Source organism: Coregonus lavaretus (genome assembly GCF_964263955.1).
Source record: "Coregonus lavaretus genome assembly, chromosome: 27".
In the NCBI taxonomy this organism is placed as follows: Eukaryota; Metazoa; Chordata; class Actinopteri; order Salmoniformes; family Salmonidae; genus Coregonus; species Coregonus lavaretus.
In genome coordinates, this window is record NC_140014.1 from 43,654,032 (window position 1) to 43,676,897 (window position 22,866).

The 22,866-nt window shown below is 47.0% G+C and overlaps 1 protein-coding gene across 2 annotated transcripts in view; it reads right to left on the minus strand.

Annotated features, from left to right (window-relative positions):
- Positions 1-11,292, minus strand: part of numb (NUMB endocytic adaptor protein) — a 93,760-nt gene extending 82,468 nt beyond the window's left edge. The window contains exon 1 of one of the 2 annotated variants that reach the window (XM_084143617.1): positions 11,167-11,292. The gene's annotated coding sequence lies outside the window, so the exon portion shown is untranslated. The remainder of the gene's footprint in view (positions 1-11,166) is intronic. The other variant, XM_084143619.1, reaches the window with a different exon arrangement.
- Between the last annotated feature and the right edge of the window lie 11,574 nt (positions 11,293-22,866).

The following is a 22,866-nucleotide window of genomic DNA, read 5'->3' on the forward strand; positions in this document are numbered from 1 at the left end:
GGCTGTCACCTAACAGGACCAGGGGGAACCAGGGGGAGGGGAACCTGGCTGTCACCTAACAGGACCAGGGGGAACCAGGGGGAGGGGAACCTGGCTGTCACCTAACAGGACCAGGGGGAACCAGGGGGAGGGGAACCTGGCTGTCACCTAACAGGACCAGGGGGAACCAGGGGGAGGGGAACCTGGCTGTCACCTAACAGGACCAGGGGGAACCAGGGGGAGGGGAACCTGGCTGTCACCTAACAGGACCAGAGGGAACCAGGGGGAGGGGAACCTGGCTGTCACCTAACAGGACCAGAGGGAACCAGGGGGAGGGGAACCTGGCTGTCACCTAACAGGACCAGGGGGAACCAGGGGGAGGGGAACCTGGCTGTCACCTAACAGGACCAGGGGGAACCAGGGGGAGGGGAACCTGGCTGTCACCTAACAGGACCAAGGGGAGGGGAACCTGGCTGTCACCTAACAGGACCAGAGGGAACCAGGGGGAGGGGAACCCGGCTGTCACCTAACAGGACCAGGGGGAACCAGGGGGAGGGGAACCCGGCTGTCACCTAACAGGACCAGGGGGAGGGGAACACTGGAGGCTTAACCAGCCTCATCCAGTCCACAGGGAGGGAGAGATGGATCTGAAAGGCTACTCCCAGTCCCACTCCAAGCAGCCTCATCCAGTCCACAGGGAGGGAGAGATGGATCTGAAAGGCTACTCCCAGTCCCACTCCAAGCAGCCTCATCCAGTCCACAGGGAGGGAGAGATGGATCTGAAAGGCTACTCCCAGTCCCACTCCAAGCAGCCTCATCCAGTCCACAGGGAGGGAGAGATGGATCTGAAAGGCTACTCCCAGTCCCACTCCAAGCAGCCTCATCCAGTCCACAGGGAGGGAGAGATGGATCTGAAAGGCTACTCCCAGTCCCACTCCAACCAGCCTCATCCAGTCCACAGGGAGGGAGAGATGGATCTGAAAGGCTACTCCCAGTCCCACTCCAAGCAGCCTCATCCAGTCCACAGGGAGGGAGAGATGGATCTGAAAGGCTACTCCCAGTCCCACTCCAAGCAGCCTCATCCAGTCCACAGGGAGGGAGAGATGGATCTGAAAGGCTACTCCCAGTCCCACTCCAAGCAGAGTAGGGTGAAGTTGCCCTTAGACACCGATCTTGGGTCAGTTTAGCATTTTCAATAATGGTTAAGGTTAGCATTGGGGTAGGGGAAGCTGATCCCAGATCTGTTGTCCGTACATAGGGGAAACTTCATACATTGCCAGTCGAAGCAGCAGACCGTGCTTCCTTATCTAACCTAATCTCTACCTGACACAGTGAGTCAGTCAGGGGGTTATAATGAAGAGATTAACCCCCACAGGGCCTCATTTCCTGCTCTAGGAACCAGGCATTATCCCATCAGGGGACAGACAGACGATCAGGTGCTCTAAAGAGGTTACATTACAAACATTAGGTTAGGGTATAAGCTACGTGCTAACTCAAAGATAGGCACTGTATATTTACACAAAGTAGCCTTCGGAAAGTATACAGACCTCTAGACTTTTTCCACATTTTGTTACGTTCCAGCCTTATTCTAAAATGGATTGAATAAATAAGAATACTCAGCAATCTACACACAACATCCCACAGCGACAAAGCAAAAACAGGTTTTTATACATTTTTGCAAATGTATACTACCGGTCAAAAGTTTTAGAACACCTACTAATTCAAGGGTTTTTCTTTATTTTTTACATTGTAGAATAATAGTGAAGACATCAAAACTATTAAATAACACATATGGAATCATGTAGTAACCAAAAATGTGTTAAACAAATCAAACTATATTTTATATTTGAGATTCTTCAAATAGCCACCCTTTTGCCTTGATGACAGCTTTGCACACTCTTATTTTAATTTTTTTGTCATTTAGCAGACGCTCTTATCCAGAGCGACTTACAGGAGCAATTAGGGTTAAATGCCTTGCTCAAGGGCACAGACAGATTTTTCACCTAGTCGGCTCAGGGATTAGAACCAGTGACCTTTCGGTTACTGGCACAAAGCTCTTAACCACTAAGCTACCTGCCGCCCTCTTGGTATGGGGTCTGTTTGTGTTTGTGAACAGAACAGGTGTTCTAAAACTTTTGACCAGTAGTGTATATAAAAAAATATTTTAAAAAAGTCTTTACATAAGTACTCAGACCTACACCCAAAAATCTAAATTTCTCAGATTCTTCCCAGACCTCAAAAGTGATCTCCTGATGTGGTTTAAGCATTGTTGTGAACTTGTAACATTACATTTTGTTTTGTTTGATTTTGAGAGCGAAAACCTGTAAAAAAAAAAAATGGAAACCTGTAAAAATAACGTTGAAACATAATTTAAAAGATAATGTGGGCTATTTACTTCATTTTTGTTTTTATAAAATACATAATTTGAAGAACAAACATCATTGTGGCAATTCATATCTTGCAGTAAAACTGTACTTAAGAGTTTAATCTCAAGAGAAGACGGGTTAAATGTTAAAGGTTTATTTTCTCTTACATAGAAAATAGTCCTGATCAAATAGGGCTAGTCCTAGACGATATCCAAAACTACTAACACACTGAATTCATACACTTCAATCATTTAAAATTGTAAAGTCACGTCTTTCTACACAATACAACTAATTTTTCCCCAATCTGGGAGGTAAACTCGATAAAGTATTCAATAATTTCACTGTGTATTTCAGATGCAATCAAGGCATCAGGGCACCAAAACAGAGCTGCTTCGGCAAGCCCCCCAGGACGGCTACTCTTTCCATTTGGGTGGCTACTCTATGTACTTGTGGAAAACACCGGAGAGGAAGGGAGAGTGTAGTGTGAGGGAGTTAATTGAAGAGTAGGGAAGGTTTCATGCAGTGTTTTCTCCTTACTGCCACAATCACATGCAGATCATTATGCATGTATAGTCCTTCTTCCTTCTTCCCGAGGTATTGCGATACTACTCGGTATTGCGATACTACTCGGTATTGCGATACTACTCGGTATCGTGATACTTGGCCTGGTATCGTATTGTTAGTAAACTATTGGTATGGTGACAACACACACACACACAACCAAGCGCCATGTTAAAACTGATAGCTAGCTAACAGTACAATACCCTCACTTGGTAGGCTGTGGGGAAGGATAGTGATGCTTGGTAGGCTGTGGGGAAGGATAGTGATGCTTGGTAGGCTGTGGGGAAGGATAGTGATGCTTGGTAGGCTGTGGGGAAGGATAGTGATGCTTGGTAGGCTGTGGGGAAGGATAGTGATGCTTGGTAGGCTGTGGGGAAGGATAGTGATGCTTGGTAGGCTGTGGGGAAGGATAGTGATGCCATACAGCATGATACTATGGTGCTCGTCTCATTGCCTTCACTCGGCTCATTCTATCAGAGCACAGACCCATTAAAACCCTGATCTGACTGCAGACACGACAGTTCACATTTCCAACCGCAGGAAACAGACCCATTTAATAAAAAGATCTGACTGCAGACAGGACAGTCCACATCTCCAACTGCAGGAAACAAGAAGGCCAGATCTGTTTACCAGGCCGGGGGACTGAATGTTTGGAGTGATCACAATCACATGGAACACGAAGTGAAGTGGATTTACAACCGGTAACAGAATTGCGATAACGGAATTTCATCATGGGGCCGTGCTCTGTCCCGGACCAAATCTGAACCAATCAAAGTCGTCTATGTTTCACAAGTTTGGACATCAAAGTACAGCACAGTAGAGTTCAGCAGAGTTCAGTACACCATAGAACAGTATAGTTCAGTAAAATACAGCATAGAACAGTAGAGTTCAGTACAGCATAGAACAGTAGAGTTCAGTAAAATACAGCATAGAACAGTAGAGTTCAGTACAGCATAGAACAGTAGAGTTCAGTAAAATACAGCATAGAACAGTATAGTTCAGTACAGCACAGAACAGTAGAGTTCAGTACAGCATAGAACAGTAGAGTTCAGTACAGCATAGAACAGTAGAGTTCAGTAAAATACAGCACAGAACCATAGAGTTCAGTACAGCATAGAACAGTAGAGTTCAGTAAAATACAGCATAGAACAGTAGAGTTCAGTAAAATACAGCATAGAACAGTAGAGCTCAGTAAAATACAGCATAGAACAGTAGAGTTCAGTACAGCATAGAACAGTAGAGTTCAGTAAAATACAGCATAGAACAGTAGAGTTCAGTAAAATACAGCATAGAACAGTAGAGTTAAGTAAAATACAGCATAGAACAGTAGAGTTCAGTAAAATACAGCATAGAACAGTAGAGCTCAGTACAGCATAGAACAGCAGAGTTCAGTAAAATACAGCATAGAACAGTAGAGTTCAGTACAGCATAGAACCATAGAGTTCAGTAAAATACAGCATAGAACCATAGAGTTCAGTAAAATACAGCATAGAACAGTAGAGTTCAGTACAGCATAGAACAGTAGAGTTCAGTACAGCATAGAACAGTAGAGTTCAGTAAAATACAGCACAGAACCATAGAGTTCAGTACAGCATAGAACAGTAGAGTTCAGTAAAATACAGCATAGAACAGTAGAGTTCAGTAAAATACAGCATAGAACCATAGAGTTCAGTACAGCATAGAACAGCAGAGTTCAGTAAAATACAGCATAGAACAGTAGAGTTCAGTACAGCATAGAACAGTAGAGTTCAGTAAAATACAGCATAGAACCATAGAGTTCAGTAAAATACAGCATAGAACAGTAGAGTTCAGTACAGCATAGAACAGTAGAGTTCAGTACAGCATAGAACAGTAGAGTTCAGTAAAATACAGCATAGAACAGTAGAGTTCAGTACAGCATAGAACAGTAGAGTTCAGTAAAATACAGCATAGAACAGTAGAGTTCAGTACAGCATAGAACAGTAGAGTTCAGTACAGCATAGAACCATAGAGTTCAGTAAAATACAGCATAGAACAGCAGAGTTCAGTAAAATACAGCATAGAACAGTAGAGTTCAGTAAAATACAGCATAGAACAGTAGAGTTCAGTAAAATACAGCATAGAACCATAGAGTTCAGTACAGCATAGAACAGTAGAGTTCAGTAAAATACAGCATAGAACAGCAGAGTTCAGTACAGCATAGAACAGCAGAGTTCAGTAAAATACAGCATAGAACAGTAGAGTTCAGTAAAATACAGCATAGAACAGTAGAGTGCAGTAAAATACAGCATAGAACAGTAGAGTGCAGTAAAATACAGCATAGAACAGTAGAGTTCAGTACAGCATAGAACAGTAGAGTTCAGTAAAATACAGCATAGAACCATAGAGTTCAGTAAAATACAGCATAGAACAGTAGAGTTCAGTAAAATACAGCATAGAACAGTAGAGTTCAGTAAAATACAGCATAGAACAGCAGAGTGCAGTAAAATACAGCATAGAACAGTAGAGTTCAGTAAAATACAGCATAGAACAGTAGAGTGCAGTACAGCATAGAACAGTAGAGTTCAGTAAAATACAGCATAGAACCATAGAGTTCAGTAAAATACAGCATAGAACAGTAGAGTTCAGTACAGCATAGAACAGCAGAGTTCAGTAAAATACAGCATAGAACAGTAGAGTGCAGTACAGCATAGAACAGTAGAGTTCAGTAAAATACAGCATAGAACCATAGAGTTCAGTAAAATACAGCATAGAACAGTAGAGTTCAGTACAGCATAGAACAGCAGAGTTCAGTAAAATACAGCATAGAACCATAGAGTTCAGTAAAATACAGCATAGAACAGTAGAGCTCAGTACAGCATAGAACAGTAGAGTTCAGTACAGCATAGAACAGCAGAGTTCAGTAAAATACAGCATAGAACCATAGAGTTCAGTAAAATACAGCATAGAACAGTAGAGTTCAGTACAGCATAGAACAGTAGAGTTCAGTAAAATACAGCATAGAACCATAGAGTTCAGTAAAATACAGCATAGAACAGTAGAGTTCAGTAAAATACAGCATAGAACAGTAGAGTTCAGTAAAATACAGCATAGAACAGTAGAGTTCAGTAAAATACAGCATAGAACAGTAGAGTTCAGTACAGTAGAGTCAAATAGAGTATAGTTCAGTACATTATACTCTACCCCACTATTTTACAGTACAGCACAGAACTGGCCTGAACTCTACTTTTCTTTACTGTGCTCTACTGTACTGTAATGTACTGTTCTGTCCAAACTTGTGAAACATTGATTGGTTCAGATTTCAAATCTGAACCAATCATGGTATGTTTGGGCCAAATGAAGGCCAGTTCAGACATTTGTGGACGTTGAAATCTGGGCTGGTCTGGACCAAAAAACAATGTCTGTGGACGTTGAAATCAAGGCAATGGCGGATTGAGCAAATTGTAACTACCTTTCAACTTCTGTGGACGTCCGGTGTCGTTCAGTGCTCAGTGGGTGAGGATGCTGGTTACAGTAGCAGTTGCCCCACTGTGGTTTGTGACTATATGATTTCCCATTGTAGCCAATTCAATTGCCGAAATTCCGTTGCTGATTTTTTGGAAATTCTGTTACCAATTTGGTAAACAGAACTTCGAGTTTTAATGCCTTAATAATTCATAAACTAAATTGATCATTAAAAACGAACTAAATTATAGGTCTACCTTTACTTGTTACTTCTGTGCACTTTCATTATCCTCCCTCCTCATGAGGGAGGGAAATGAGAACATATCTTACAGATATTCCGGTTTTTGGTAATGGAACTTCAAGGCACAATGCAATGTTTCTTAAACTTACAGAAGGCAGAAAAAATTATCCTAAACTAAATATACGTTTTGATATTAGTTGGCAGGGGTCTTTACCTCAACATTGTGTTTTGATGTATTTCTAATCCATTCAATACTTTTTCTGGTAGATGTTTTCTAAGAAGCCTTTTCCATCTGTTTGACCAGAAATCAAAGCCTTCGCTTATTCCTAATTTTTAGAATGGAAAATGTTATATGGAAATGACCATCTCTGAATAGCATTGGGGTGTAAAGGCTTGTCCCACAACAGAACACCAGCGGGACAGATCTGTTTCCCAGGCTAGGGACTGAATGATTGGAGTGAACATAATCAGAACAGCAGAACACCAGCGGGACAGATCTGTTTCCCAGGCCAGGGACTGAATGATTGGAGTGAACACAATCAGAACAACAGAACACCAGCGGGACAGATCTGTTTACCAGGCTAGGGACTGAATGATTGGAGTGAACACAATCAGAACAACAGAACACCAGCGGGACAGATCTGTTTACCAGGCCAGGGACTGAATGATTGGAGTGAACACAATCAGAACAACAGAACACCAGCGGGACAGATCTGTTTACCAGGCCAGGGACTGAATGATTGGAGTGAACACAATCAGAACAACAGAACACCAGCGGGACAGATCTGTTTACCAGGCCAGGGACTGAATGATTGGATTGGCCAGCGGGACAGATCTGTTTACCAGGCCAGGGACTGAATGATTGGAGTGAACACAATCAGAACAGTAGAACACCAGCGGGACAGATCCCACTGCTGCGCTATTACCTGGTTATCAGACTGGAGAGATGGAGTGATCAAATCAAACATCTCTATCAAACAACATCTCTGAATGCACAGTCATAGTACAGCCAGCTTATCTGTGTCGGTCTATCCGTGTCTGTCTATCCGTGTCGGTCTCTCCGTGTCGGTCTCTCCGTGTCGGTCTCTCCGTGTCGGTCTCTCCGTGTCGGTCTCTCCGTGTCGGTCTATCCGTGTCGGTCTCTCCGTGTCGGTCTCTCCGTGTCGGTCTCTCCGTGTCGGTCTCTCCGTGTCGGTCTATCCGTGTCGGTCTCTCCGTGTCGGTCTCTCCGTGTCGGTCTCTCCGTGTCGGTCTATCCGTGTCGGTCTCTCCGTGTCGGTCTCTCCGTGTCGGTCTCTCCGTGTCGGTCTCTCCGTGTCGGTCTCTCCGTGTCGGTCTCTCCGTGTCGGTCTATCCGTGTCTGTCTATCCGTGTCGGTCTCTCCGTGTCGGTCTATCCGTGTCGGTCTATCCGTGTCGGTCTCTCCGTGTCGGTCTATCCGTGTCTGTCGGTCTACGGGTACTGTGTCACTGATCAGTCAGTCACATGGATGGATGGTTGCTAGGTGAGGAGAAGGCCTCCAGAGAGCCAACACAAAATACTCCAACCTTGCGACCGACCTAGCAGCAGTTAAGGGCTCTATTCAATCCGTATAGCTGAAGCGTTTCAGATTTCGTGATAGAAATGTAACGGTAAGTTCCGATTTAGCCAACATATGCAGTGTTTACAGTGAGTGCCATCTCCGCCAACGTGGCAACATTTCCTTTCAATTTCAAATTGGGCTTTAGCGCTGAATTTCCACTGCACACAGACAGACTGAGTCCCAAATGGTATTCTGCTCCTCTGGCATAGCCAAGGGCTTTGATTCAAAGCATTTTCACAGTCATCCTCCGGAGGATGAAAAGATAGGAGCTCAATACATGCTCAAAGACAACGAAATCAAGTTTGTCGTTGCTCTGAAAAAGCCCAGCCAAAAAGGGAGAGCCAGGAGAGCGAGCAGAGGGCCTCATTGCTGCTAACGAAAGCCATCATATTGACCAACAAAAAACCCTGGATGTTTTCAGCAGCACAATCAATAGGAGTTAGGTGGGGAGGGAGTACTAATTAAAACAGACATTTACGGTGGTCATTTCCTTCCCCTAATGGCAACACACAAACCAATCAATAGCCCATGTTGGTTTTCTACATTTACATTGTAGTCATTTAGCAGACGCTCTTATCCAGAGCGACTTACAGTTTTATAGTGAGTGCATACATTTTCATACTGGCCCCCCGTGGGAATCGAACCCACAACCCTGGCATTGCAAACGCCATGCTCTACCAACTGAGCTACATGGGACAGTGGGCAATCAAACTGCATTCACAGAAAACAAGCTTCAATTGATCTGTTGGAGCGATTGTTGAATCACTTCATTTAAGTGAAGAATAGGGAAAAGCCATGGCGGTTTCTAGAAAGACTTTTGGTGAATGTTGACTGTTTTTCAGATAGCCTACAACACCATCACATAACCTAATCTCTGTGGGAAATGTTTCCAGGAAGGAGGGGGAAGTGAGTGAGACAGGAGGTGGGATAGTGGCTGTGTGTGTCAGTCTGATCACATTCCTCACTATTGTATTTGACGGGAATACCACAGAGAATCTCAACAAGGACAGATTTGTATCATTCTTCAGAACAGGGGCTGATGGGATTGCGACACAAAATCTGACTATGACTAAATGTGAGATTACGCGCATGTCGGCAAAGTGTTGAGTTTCACTCCCTGCCCGCCGAGAAGGGTCTGACTGTGACCCGCATCCTGGCCAAGACCAGGGAAGAAGCACCCAGGGAAACCCTGCCAACTCTTCTATTGGCTCTTGGCTACTTCCTGGTAGCATTTTAGCTAAGCCTAAGGCTAACCCTTTTCCTAACCTTCATTTCATTCTCCTAACCTGCCACGTTAGTTATCCTAACCTGCTTGAACAAGTAGCCAGGAGCCAATAGAAGAGGGGATGGGTTTTCCCTGTGCGGTTCTTCCCTGGTCTTGCCCAGAGGACGCGGGTTGCAGTCGGACCATATTGTGCCCGCCCGGGCCAACTCTACTTGGCTTCGAGGCAAGTGTATGTCAGCTAATCGGGTGTTGGAAAATCAACTCCGACATTGTTAGTGATGGGAAACCGAGGCTTTCTGAATGCCTTTGGGGCATTCACCAAATTGTGCGGGAAAATGGTTCATTACTCTGAGCTTTTAACACAATGCACATTAGTGACATCTGCAGGTCAGCCATGAAAAGCAGAGTTTGAGATTCATTTATTCGTTTTTTTCCACAATATTCATAAAATCTCCGGGGGGCAGCAGCTAGTCGCCTGTCTTAATAGCTTGCTATCAGTTACCATACAGGTTGGCACCATCCATTATGCTTCTATTTTTTGCTTTGAATCCCTTGTTTTTGCTGTCAAAAACAGAATCTATGGCATTATGGCAGGTAGCTTAGTGGGTAAGAGCGTTGTGCCAGTAACCGAAAGGTCGCTGGTTCTAATCCCCGAGCCGACTAGGTGAAAAATCTGTCGATCTGCCCTTGAGCAAGGCACTTAACCCTAATTGCTCCTGTAAGTCGCTCTGGATAAGAGCGTCTGCTAAATGACTAAAAAAAAAAAAAAAAAAAAAAAATAATTATTTAGGATGCTTAAGACAGAAGCTTATACTTTACTAAAATGAATTGTTTTAACAACAATGTGCTGAAAGTGTGGTTTGACTTAAAACGATTTTCTAAATAACATGCCTACGCCGGGATTCGAGCCCATTCCCTGTTGTCTGAGTGTTGTCATCCCCGACGCTACCTGCTGAACTTCCGTTCCGGTGATGTTACTTGAAACATTCCTAACTACATTGTCAGTAAGGTGGCCAGTAACGTTAGAGGTCAGTGTTTGAAAGCAGAACACCAACCATTGCCGTGAAACTACTTCAACCCGGTTAACTAACAGGTTATCTACTTTAGGTAGCTTTCTAATTGTCTAATCGAGATAACCTAACTGGTTAACGTTAGTCAAGAATCCTTTGGGACTAACCTTAGCTACGCAGAGATAGTGAGGCTTCAGGCCATATTTTATATATATATATATTTCACTTTAAAACTACCTCTAGCTAGTTATCATAAAATCGAGTGATAACTAACGTTGTGTATTCACATCATTTGACTAGCTAGTTACTCTCGAGCTATTCAGGACAGTAGCCAGCTAGCTAGTAAAGTTTTCTAACGACGTCGTTAAAGGCGATAACGTTAGTTAGCTCCGTCCTTACCGCTAGCTAGCTAACGTTAACGTTACCTGGCTAGCTAATTAACGCTTATCGCTAGTTAGCCAACGTTAGCTAGCTAGCTTCTATAGTCGTCATAACACTTCCACAGCCGTTAAATTGGGCTTATTCGCTGGTAAACTAATATTAATATATAGTTCGCTGACTGCTAGTTAATAGTATAACTTACCAGTTTGAGCTAACCTTTGCGTGTAGCTTATTCGGTTCAATAAATGTAGCCGCAGCTAGTTACCAAGTTAGCATTTGCTGGATAGCTAGCTAGCGTTGCGAGCAATGAACCCCAGCCAAAACAAACATTTTTCTAGTAAGCGCACCAACTAACGTTAATTAGCTATCATTTCAAAATACCTAACTTGACTCCTTACCTGTGATCAGGGCCCCGATCCAAAAGTCAGTAAAAATCAATCACCAATCTCTCGAACCTGGACGATTGAATTGAAATTCCAGAGAGGTGTTGAGAATGAACTCTCCTGCTGCAGGTCACTAGCCGTTCAGTTTCACCTGCCAGTCCACTAGCTGGTTCAACCAAACCTCGCCCATAGCAACGGACCGCCCCTGTCCTAATCCATTGGCTAATGTCTGCAAGTTTACAGTGAAATTCAAGGTGTTCGATTGGCAAAAATAAGTGATAGACAGATGAACGGGGCGGGACTTACAACCGGTTACTTTTGTGGTGTACTGTGTGCACTTTGAAAATACACCATCTATCAAAATGTGTATCCAATAACATTTTTGATAGAATAGAGCTCATCTGCGTAGACCTACTCATGATGGCCAGGTGGGTCCTTAATCTGTATAGACACACTCATGATGGCCAGGTGGGTCCTTAATCTGCATAGACCTACTCATGATGGCCAGGTAGGTCCTTAATCTGTATAGACCTACTCATGATGGTCAGGTGGGTCCTTAACCTGCATAGACCTACTCATGATGGCCAGGTTGGTCCTTAATCTGCATAGACCTACTCATGATGGCCAGGTGGGTCCTTAATCTGTATAGACCTACTCATGATGGCCAGGTGGGTCCTTAATCTGTATAGACACACTCATGATGGCCAGGTGGGTCCTTAATCTGCATAGACCTACTCATGATAGCCAGGTAGGTCCTTAATCTGTATAGACCTACTCATGATGGCCAGGTGGGTCCTTAACCTGCATAGACCTACTCATGATGGCCAGGTGGTTCCTTAATCTGTATAGACCTACTCATGATGGCCAGGTTGGTCCTTAACCTGCATAGACCTACTCATGATGGCCAGGTGGGTCCTTAATCTGTATAGACCCACTCATGATGGCCAGGTGGGTCCTTAATCTGCATAGACCTACTCATGATGGCCAGGTGGGTCCTTAATCTGTATAGACCTACTCATGATGGTCAGGTGGGTCCTTAACCTGCATAGACCTACTCATGATGGTCAGGTTGGTCTTTAACCTGCGTAGACCTACTCATGATGGCCAGGTGGGTCCTTAATCTGTATAGACCTACTCATGATGGCCAGGTGGGTCCTTAACCTGTGTAGACCTACTCATGATGGCCAGGTGGGTCCTTAAGGTCCTTAATCTGTATAGACCTACTCATGATGGCCAGGTGGGTCCTTAATCTGTATAGACCTACTCATGATGGCCAGGTGGGTCCTTAATCAGTATAGACCTACTCATGATGGCCAGGTGGGTCCTTAATCAGTATAGACCTACTCATGATGGCCAGGTGGGTCCTTAAGGTCCTTAGCCTGCATAGACCTACTCATGATGGCCAGGTTGGTCCTTAATCTGCAAAGACCTACTCATGATGGCCAGGTGGGTCCTTAATCTGTATAGACCTACTCATGATGGCCAGGTGGGTCCTTAATCTGTATAGACACACTCATGATGGCCAGGTGGGTCCTTAATCTGCATAGACCTACTCATGATGGCCAGGTAGGTCCTTAATCTGTATAGACCTACTCATGATGGTCAGGTGGGTCCTTAACCTGCATAGACCTACTCATGATGGTCAGGTGGGTCTTTAACCTGCGTAGACCTACTCATGATGGCCAGGTGGGTCCTTAATCTGTATAGACCTACTCATGATGGCCAGGTGGGTCCTTAACCTGCATAGACCTACTCATGATGGCCAGGTGGGTCCTTAATCTGTATAGACCTACTCATGATGGCCAGGTGGGTCCTTAATCTGTATAGACCTACTCATGATGGCCAGGTGGACCCTTAACCTGCATAGACCTACTCATGATGGTCAGGTGGGTCCTTAAGGTCCTTAATCTGTATAGACCTACTCATGATGGCCAGGTGGGTCCTTAATCTGTATAGACCTACTCATGATGGTCAGGTAGGTCCTTCATCGGCATAGACCTACTCATGATGGCCAGGTAGGTCCTTAGTCTGCATAGACCGACTCATGATGTAGGTCTGTCCATTAATTTGAGAGTGGTTACATTTCTACAGCCATGTTTACCAAAACAGTGGCGGGGAAGTGTTTGTTATTGTTCGAAAAGCATATTGCCCCTTTAAAGGCCAGTGGTTTATCAGCTACATTCCACATATAACTGAGTACTGAGGTTAAAACAGGTTTCGGCTGCAGGCAGGCAGACATGCTGGACTACAGAGCAGGCAGACTTCTGCTATACTTCTTCACAATGTTGTCAAGCCTGTTGTGCGCTAGCACAATTCTTTCTGAACTCTCCTTCACCCTCCTTCCAACCCGTCTGCCTACTCATGGTGAGTGGGAACAGGCGAGAGGATTGGGACAACCATGGTAATTACCAGTTGGAAGGCCTTTGAAGTACATTTTTCCAAGTCATATGTGGTAAATTCCAACTTGGTTACAAACTCAGCAAGACCACACGCTGCATGAAGGCAGATACTGTGTGTGTACCGGCATTCTCTATTAATGAGGTTAACCTGCTCCCTAGTGGTGTTAGGTTGTACTGCAGCCTACAGGTTCTCACGTTCTAAGAAACGACATTAGAATGAATGCTCTCCCTCTTGGACATGTATGGCACTGTATCTCTGTCAATAACTAAAAGTATGATTACGCTAGCTTGGGTACCAGTCTGTTTGTGCCATCATGCCACTCCTTGGCATGACAAGAAGTGACTGAACTTATCGGGGGTGAGGGGTGGGGGGTCTTCCTGCAGGGGCTGAATGAATAGGGGAATAATGATCACTCCTGATAGGCTTACAAAATCAAAATAAAAGTAAGACTGCTAAAACTGAACTGTCAAGAGTGGGAAGAACCAATGTATTATTTGTCCCCTGTAGCTCAGTTGGTAGTGCATGGCGCTTGCAACGCCAGGGTTGTGGGTTCGTTTCCCAAAGGGGGGCCAGTATGAAAATGTATGCACTCACTAACTGTAAGTCGCTCTGGATAAGAGCATCTGCTAAATGACTAAAATGTAAATGCAAGATGGCACAAACTGACTGGTACCTACTAACCAAGATGGCGTAGCAATGTGGTTGTGTATTCTGTTGTGTCCTCGTGTAAATAGCCAGTTTTTTCTATTTTTTCGTATATATTTCTCTATCTCACTTTCCATCCTTTAACTAAATATAGTTTCCTGCAACCCGCCTCACCCAATGTGGAACGGATTCTATTATTTCTTTATTTTTATGAAGAACCTACGGCTGAAACTAGCCAGCTAATTAGCTACTTGCTATTAGCCACCATTAGCGGTCTTCACCACTGTCCGTGGCCTGCACTACCTACCAGCCAGCTCTAGCCTGGACAATTATCGGCCAGTCTGCACAGCGCGCTATCGACCCAGAGCATATCGGATTTTCTGCCGGAATCACTGAATCACTGGACCTTAACACCGGACCATCGCAACTAGCTAGCTGCAACCGAATGGCTGTTGTTGGTTAATCACCACTGTCCCGACGTACCAGTTAGCCTTGAGCTAGCCTCGAGCCAGGCCCATCTCCTGGCTATCTACCTCTCTGTTAACCGGATGGGACCTCCTAGTGTCGACACGAAGCCCAGCCGATCCATCACGACTGGTCTGCCAACGTAATCATCTGATGTGGTTTCAACAGGCTTCCCGTTGCGACGACCACGAAGATCCATCTGCTAGCCCCGGCCCGCTAGCACACGCAATCAACAGCCGTGCCTCCTGCTCGCCTGTGCTTTAGCAGACTACGATCTGCTCCCGGACTCACCTATTGTAAAAAATTAGCCGCCGAAATTGTCGCAACCCCTATTACTACCCTGTTCAACCTCTCTTTCGTATCGTCTGAGATCCCCCTCTTCAAAGGAGGTGACACTCTAGATCCAAACGGTTACAGACCTATATCCATCCTGCCCTGCCTTTCGAAAGTTTTTGAAAGCCAAGTTAACAAACAGATCACCGACCATTTCGAATACCACCGTACCTTCTCCGCTATGCAATCCGGTTTCCGAGCTGGTCATGGGTGCACCTCAGCCACGCTCAAGGTCCTAAATTATATTATAACCGCGATCGATAAAAGACAGTACTGTGCAACCATCTTCATTGACCTGGCCAAGGCTTTCGACTCTGTCAACCACCGCATTCTTATTGGCAGACTAAATAGCCTTGGTTTCTCAAATGACTGCCTCGCCTGGTTCGCCAACTACTTCTCAGATAGAGTTCAATGTGTCAAATTGGAGGGCCTGTTGTCTGGACCTATGGCAGTCTCTATGGGGGTGCCACAGGGTTCAATTCTCAGGCCGACTCTTTTCTCTGTGTATACCAATGACGTCGCTCTTGCTGCTGGTGACTCTAAGATCCACCTCTACGCAGACGACACAATTTTGTATACATCTGGCCCTTCATTGGACACTGTGTTAACAAACCTCCAAATGAGTTTCAATGCCATACAACACTCCTTCTGTAGCCTCCAACTGCTCTTAAACGCTAGTAAAACTAAATGCATGCTCTTCAATCAAACACTGCTTGCACCCGCCCGCCCGACTTGAATCACTATTCTCGGCGGGTCTGACTTAGAATATGTGGACAACTACAAATACCTAGGTGTCTGGTTAGACTGTAAACTCTCCATCCAGACTCACATTAAGCATCTCCAATCCAAAGTTAAATCTAGAATCGGCTTCCTATTTCGCAACAAAGCCTCCTTCACTCATGCTGCTAAACATGCCCTCGTAAAACTGACTATCCTACCGATCCTTGACTTCGGCGATGTCATTTACAAAATAGCTTCCAACACTCTACTCAGCAAATTGGATGTAGTCTATCACAGTGCCATCCGATTTGTCACCAAAGCCCCATATACTACCCACCATTGTGACCTGTACGCTCTCGTTGGCTGGCCCTCACTACATATTCGTCGCCAAACCCACTGGCTCCAGGTCATCTATAAATCACTTCTAGGCAAATCCCCGCCTTATCTTAGATCATTGGTCACCATAACAACACCCACCCATAGTATGCATTCCAGCAGGTACAGTGGGGAAAAAAACGTATTTAGTCAGCCACCAATTGTGCAAGTTCTCCCACTTAAAAAGATGAGAGAGGCCTGTAATTTCCATCATAGGTACACGTCAACTATGACAGACAAATTGAGGAAAAGAAATCCAGAAAATCACATTGTAGGATTTTTAATGAATTTATTTGCAAATTATGGTGGAAAATAAGTATTTGGTCACCTACAAACAAGCAAGATTTCTGGCTCTCACAGACCTGTAACTTCTTCTTTAAGAGGCTCCTCTGTCCTCCACTCGTTACCTGTATTAATGGCACCTGTTTGAACTTGTTATCAGTATAAAAGACACCTGTCCACAACCTCAAACAGTCACACTCCAAACTCCACTATGGCCAAGACCAAAGAGCTGTCAAAGGACACCAGAAACAAAATTGTAGACCTGCACCAGGCTGGGAAGACTGAATCTGCAATAGGTAAGCAGCTTGGTTTGAAGAAATCAACTGTGGGAGCAATTATTAGGAAATGGAAGACATACAAGACCACTGATAATCTCCCTCGATCTGGGGCTCCACGCAAGATCTCACCCCGTGGGGTCAAAATGATCACAAGAACGGTGAGCAGAAATCTCAGAACCACACGGGGGGACCTAGTGAATGACCTGCAGAGAGCTGGGACCAAAGTAACAAAGCCTACCATCAGTAACACACTACGCCGCCAGGGACTCAAATCCTGCAGTGAAAGACGTGTCCCCCTGCTTAAGCCAGGCCCGTATGAAGTTTGCTAGAGTGCATTTGGATGATCCAGAAGAGGATTGGGAGAATGTCATATGGTCAGATGAAACCAAAATAGAACTTTTTGGTAAAAACTCAACTCGTCGTGTTTGGAGGACAAAGAATGCCGAGTTGAATCCAAAGAACACCATACCTACTGTGAAGCATGGGGGTGGAAACATCATGCTTTGGGGCTGTTTTTCTGCAAAGGGACCAGGACGACTGATCCGTGTAAAGGAAAGAATCAATGGGGCCATGTATCGTGAGATTTTGAGTGAAAACCTCCTTCCATCAGCAAGGGCATTGAAGATGAAATGTGGCTGGGTCTTTCAGCATGACAATGATCCCAAACACACCGCCCGGGCAACGAAGGAGTGGCTTCGTAAGAAGCATTTCAAGGTCCTGGAGTGGCCTAGCCAGTCTCCAGATCTCAACCCCATAGAAAATCTTTGGAGGGAGTTGAAAGTCCGTGTTGCCCAGCGACAGCCCCAAAACATCACTGCCCTAGAGGAGATCTGCATGGAGGAATGGGCCAAAATACCAGCAACAGTGTGTGAAAACCTTGTGAAGACTTACAGAAAACGTTTGACCTGTGTCATTGCCAACAAAGGGTATATAACAAAGTATTGAGAAACTTTTGTTATTGACCAAATACTTATTTTCCACCATAATTTGCAAATAAATTCATAAAAAATCCTACAATGTGATTTTCTGGATTTTTTTTCCTCATTTTGTCTGTCATAGTTGACGTGTACCTATGATGAAAATTACAGGCCTCTCTCATCTTTTTAAGTGGGAGAACTTGCACAATTGGTGGCTGACTAAATACTTTTTTTCCCCACTGTAAATGGCTCAAAGTAAACTAGACTCAAAGTAAACCATAGCAAACCCTCCACGCAGGGAAGAGCAAAACAACAGCTCAACAGACGACGTAACAAAGAACAATCACGCACCCACCCAGGAGGGAAAACAGAGGTAATATAGGGAAACTAATAAGCCTAATGAGTAACAGGAGGGAAAACAGAGGTAATATAGGGAAACTAATAAGCCTAATGAGTAACAGGAGGGAAAACAGAGGTAATATAGGGAAACTAATAAGCCTAATGAGTAACAGGAGGGAAAACAGAGGTAATATAGGGAAACTAATAAGCCTAATGAGTAACAGGAGGGAAAACAGAGGTAATATAGGGAAACTAATAAGCCTAATGAGTAACAGGAGGGAAAACAGAGGTAATATAGGGAAACTAATAAGCCTAATGAGTAACAGGAGGGAAAACAGAGGTAATATAGGGAAACTAATAAGCCTAATGAGTAACAGGAGGGAAAACAGAGGTAATATAGGGAAACTAATAAGCCTAATGAGTAACAGGAGGGAAAACAGAGGTAATATAGGGAAACTAATAAGCCTAATGAGTAACAGGAGGGAAAACAGAGGTAATATAGGGAAACTAATAAGCCTAATGAGTAACAGTGTCAGGGCGTGCTGTAGGTGTAGTGGTGGAATCAAACGCAGGACTCAGAACGATAATCCAAAGACTTGTATTAAAGCCAAAACCAAGGCAAAAGGACAACTGGCCCGAAGGCGAAAATACGCACGAAGGCGAAATAGTAACAGCGCACAAACATGTGCGAAAATACTCCAGCGCAGTGGAGAGAAGCTCAACCGAGCGAAACACACGACTGACGTAAAAACAATTACACACAACACCTGACCTAACACAAGGAACTAAATAGGGTGCCTAATGAGACTAAACACTAAACAGGTGTGACAAACAGACAAAACCAATCAAACATGAAACATCGAACGGTGGCAGCTAGTACTCCGGAGACGACGACCGCCGAAGCCTGCCCGAACAAGGAGGAGGGGCCGCCTCGGCCGAAACCGTGACAGTACCCCCCCCTTGACGCGCGGCTCCAGCCGTGCGCCGCCCCCGGGGACGACCAGGAGGACGCGGAGCAGGGCGCGTAGGATGACCACGATGGAATTCGGTCAGAAGGGACGGGTCCAGGATGTCCCTCCTCGGCACCCAGCACCGCTCCTCCGGGCCGTACCCCTCCCACTCCACGAGATATTGGAGACCCCCCATCCGGCGTCTCGAATCTAGGATGGCCCGAACAGTGTACGCCGGAGCCCCCTCGATGTCCAACGGGGGCGGAGGAGTCTCTTCTATCTCAAAGTCCTGGAGTGGACCAGCTACCACCGGCCTGAGGAGAGACACATGGAACGAGGGGTTAATATTTTTGTAATCAATGGGCAGTTGTAACCTGAACACACCTCGTTCAATCTCCTCAGGACTTTAAAAGGCCCCACAAACCGCCGACCCAGCTTCCGGCAGGGCAGGCGGAGGGGCAGGTTTCTGGTTGAGAGCCAGACTCGATCTCCAGGTGCGTACACTGGCCCCTCACTGCGGTGGAGGTCGGCGCTCGTCTTCTGTCGACGGATGGCTCGCTGCAGATGGACGTGTGCAGCGTTCCACGTCTCCTCCGAGCGCCGCACCCACTCATCCACAGCAGGGGCCTCGATCTGGCTCTCATGCCAAGGTGCCAGAACCGGCTGGTACCCTAACACACACTGGAAAGGGGTTAGTTTAGTGGAGGAGTGGCGGAGAGAGTTCTGTGCCATCTCGGCCCAGGGCACATATCTCGCCCACTCCTCCGGCCGGCCCTGACAATATGACCTCAGAAACCTACCCACATCCTGGTTGACACGTTCGACCTGCCCATTACTCTCCGGGTGGTAACCCGAGGTAAGGCTCACCGAAACCCCCAACCGTTCCATAAACGCTCTCCAGACTCTGGAGGTGAATTGGGGACCCCGATCAGCCACAATGTCCTCGGGTACCCCGTAGTGCCGGAACACATGGGTGAACAGTGCCTCGGCAGTTTGCAGGGCAGTAGGAAGACCCGGCATGGGGAGCAAACGACAGGCCTTAGAGAACCGGTCCACAACGACCAGGATAGTAGTATTCCCTTGGGAGAGGGGAAGGTCTGTTATAAAGTCCACAGAGAGGTGGGACCATGGTCGTTGTGGAACGGGCAGGGGTAGCAACTTACCCCTAGGCAGATGTCTAGGCGCCTTACACTGGGCGCACACCGAGCAGGAGGAAACATAAACCCTCACATCCCTTGCCAACGTGGGCCACCAGTACTTGGCACTAAGACAGTGCACTGTCCGGCCGATACCCGGATGTCCAGAGGAGGGTGACGTGTGAGCCCAATAGATCAATCGATCCCGAACCTCGAGCGGAACGTACTTCCGACCCTCCGGGCACTGTGGTGGACTAGGGTCGGTGCGTAACGCCCGCTCGAGTTCAGTATCGACCTCCCACACTACCGGTGCCACCAGACACGACTCAGGCAGTATGGGAGTGGGCTCCACGGACCTCTCCTCCGTGTCATACCGCCGAGACAGCGCATCTGCCTTGCCATTCTGTGACCCAGGGATGTACGTGATTTTAAAAGTAAACCTGGTCAAGAACATACTCCATCTTGCCTGGCGAGGGTTCAGCCTCCTCGCCGCCCGGATGTACTCCAGGTTACGGTGGTCCGTCAAAATGAGGAAAGGGTGTTGAGCCCCCTCAAGCCAGTGCCTCCACACCTTTAGAGCCTGTACCACGGCTAACAGCTCCCTGTCCCCTACGTCATAGTTCCGCTCCGCCGGACTGAGCTTCTTAGAATAAAAAGCACAGGGGCGGAGTTTAGGTGGCGCGCCAGACCGTTGTGAAAGCACGGCTCCTAAACCGGCCTCTGACGCGTCCACCTCTACCTGGAACGGCAAAGAGGGATCCGGATGCGCCAGCACCGGGGCCGAGGTAAACAGGTCCTTCAGCCTCCCAAACGCCCTGTCCGCCTCGGCCGACCACTGCAGACGCACCGGACCCCCCTTCAACAGAGACGTGATGGGAGCTGCCACCTGTCCAAAACCCCGGATAAACCTCCTGTAGTAATTTGCAAACCCCAAAAACTGCTGCACCTCTTTCACAGTGGTTGGTGTTTGCCAATTACGCACGGCCGACACCCGGTCTACCTCCATCTTCACCCCTGACGCAGACAACTGATAACCCAAAAAGGAGACCGACTCCTGGAAAAACAGACACTTCTCTGCCTTCACATACAGGTCGTGCTCCACCAGCCTCCGCAACACTCTACGCACCAGGGCCACATACTCAACACGGGTAGGCGAGTACACGAGAATGTCATCAATGTACACAACCACCCCCTGCCCCTGCATGTCCCTGAAGATCTCATCCACGAATGATTGGAAAACGGACGGAGCGTTCATCAACCCGTATGGCATGACCAGATACTCGTAATGGCCCGAGGTGGTACTAAAGGCTGTCTTCCATTCATCACCCTCCCTGATGCGCACCAAGTTGTACGCGCTCCTGAGATCTAATTTCGTGAAGAAACGCGCCCCATGCAACGACTCAGTCATGGTCGCAATCAGCGGGAGTGGATAACTGTACTTCACCGTAATCTGATTGAGACCACGGTAATCGATGCACGGGCGCAAACCACCATCCTTTTTCTTCACAAAAAAGAAACTCGAGGACGCAGGGGAAGTGGAAGGCCGTATGTATCCTTGTCTCAGAGATTCGTCTATGTAAATCTCCATAGCTTTCTTCTCCTCCTGAGACAGAGGATACACATGGCTCCGTGGGAGCGCAGCTCCTGCCTGGAGGTCTATCGCACAATCTCCCTGCCTATGGGGTGGCAACCGCGTCGCCCTCGCCTTACTAAACGCAATAGCCAAATCCCCATACTCAGGGGGAACGTGCAATGCGGGCACCTGGTTTGGACTCTCCACCGAGGTAGCCCCTACGGAAACGCCCAAACATCTACCCACACACTGAGCAGACCACTCCATCAGAGCCCTCTCCTGCCACGAAATAGCTGGGTTATGGGTACTCAACCAGGGCATGCCCAGCACCACCGGATACGCAGGAGAGTCAATCAGGAACAGCTGAATCATCTCCTGATGATCCCCCTGCGCACACATCCTAAGTGGCGCCGTGACCTCCCTGATTAAGCCCGTACCCAACGGACGGCTATCTAGGGCATGAACGGGGAAAGGAACATCAACAGGAATAAGGGGAATCCCTAACGCTAAACAAAACTTCTTATCAATAAAATTCCCAGCCGCGCCTGAATCTACCAGCGCCTTATGCTGGGAATGAGGTGCTACCTGTGGAAAACGCACAGGCATACAAAAATGGGCAACAGTGAGCTCTGGGTGAGTGGGGCACCTACTCACCTGGAGGGAATCCCCAGTGCGGGACCTGTCGTCATCTCCCCTAGGAGGCCATCCCCAGCACCTAGCCGCGGTGTGTCCTCCCCGACCACAGTTGGTGCAGTGGATGGACCCCCTAGCCTGCCGACTCCTCCTCTCTCTAGCGCCAGCGCCCCCGAGCTCCATGGGACACGGCTCGGAGGCGCTGGAGGGTGAAATGGACGGACCCTCCGCAGGACGTCCGCGGGTAGCCAGTAGGTTATCCAGCCTGATGGACATGTCGACCAGCTGGTCGAAAGAGAGGCTGGTGTCCCTACAAGCCAGCTCCCGACGGACGTCCTCTCGTAGGCTACATCTGTATAGATCGACGAGGGCCCGATCATTCCACCCTGCATCTGCCGCTAGAGTACGGAATTCGAGAGCGAATTCCTGGGCACTCCTCCTCCCCTGCCGGAGGAAGACCAGACGCTCCCCCGCCGCTTTCCCCTCCGGGGGATGGTCAAACACCGCCCTGAAGCGGCGGGAGAACTCGTCGTAGGTAATAGTCGCGGCGTCGATCTTCCTCCACTCCGCGTTGGCCCACTCCAACGCCTTCCCGGCCAGGCAGGAGATCAGGGCGGACACGCTCTCATGCCCCGAAGGTGCCGGGTGCACGGTGGCCAGGTATAGCTC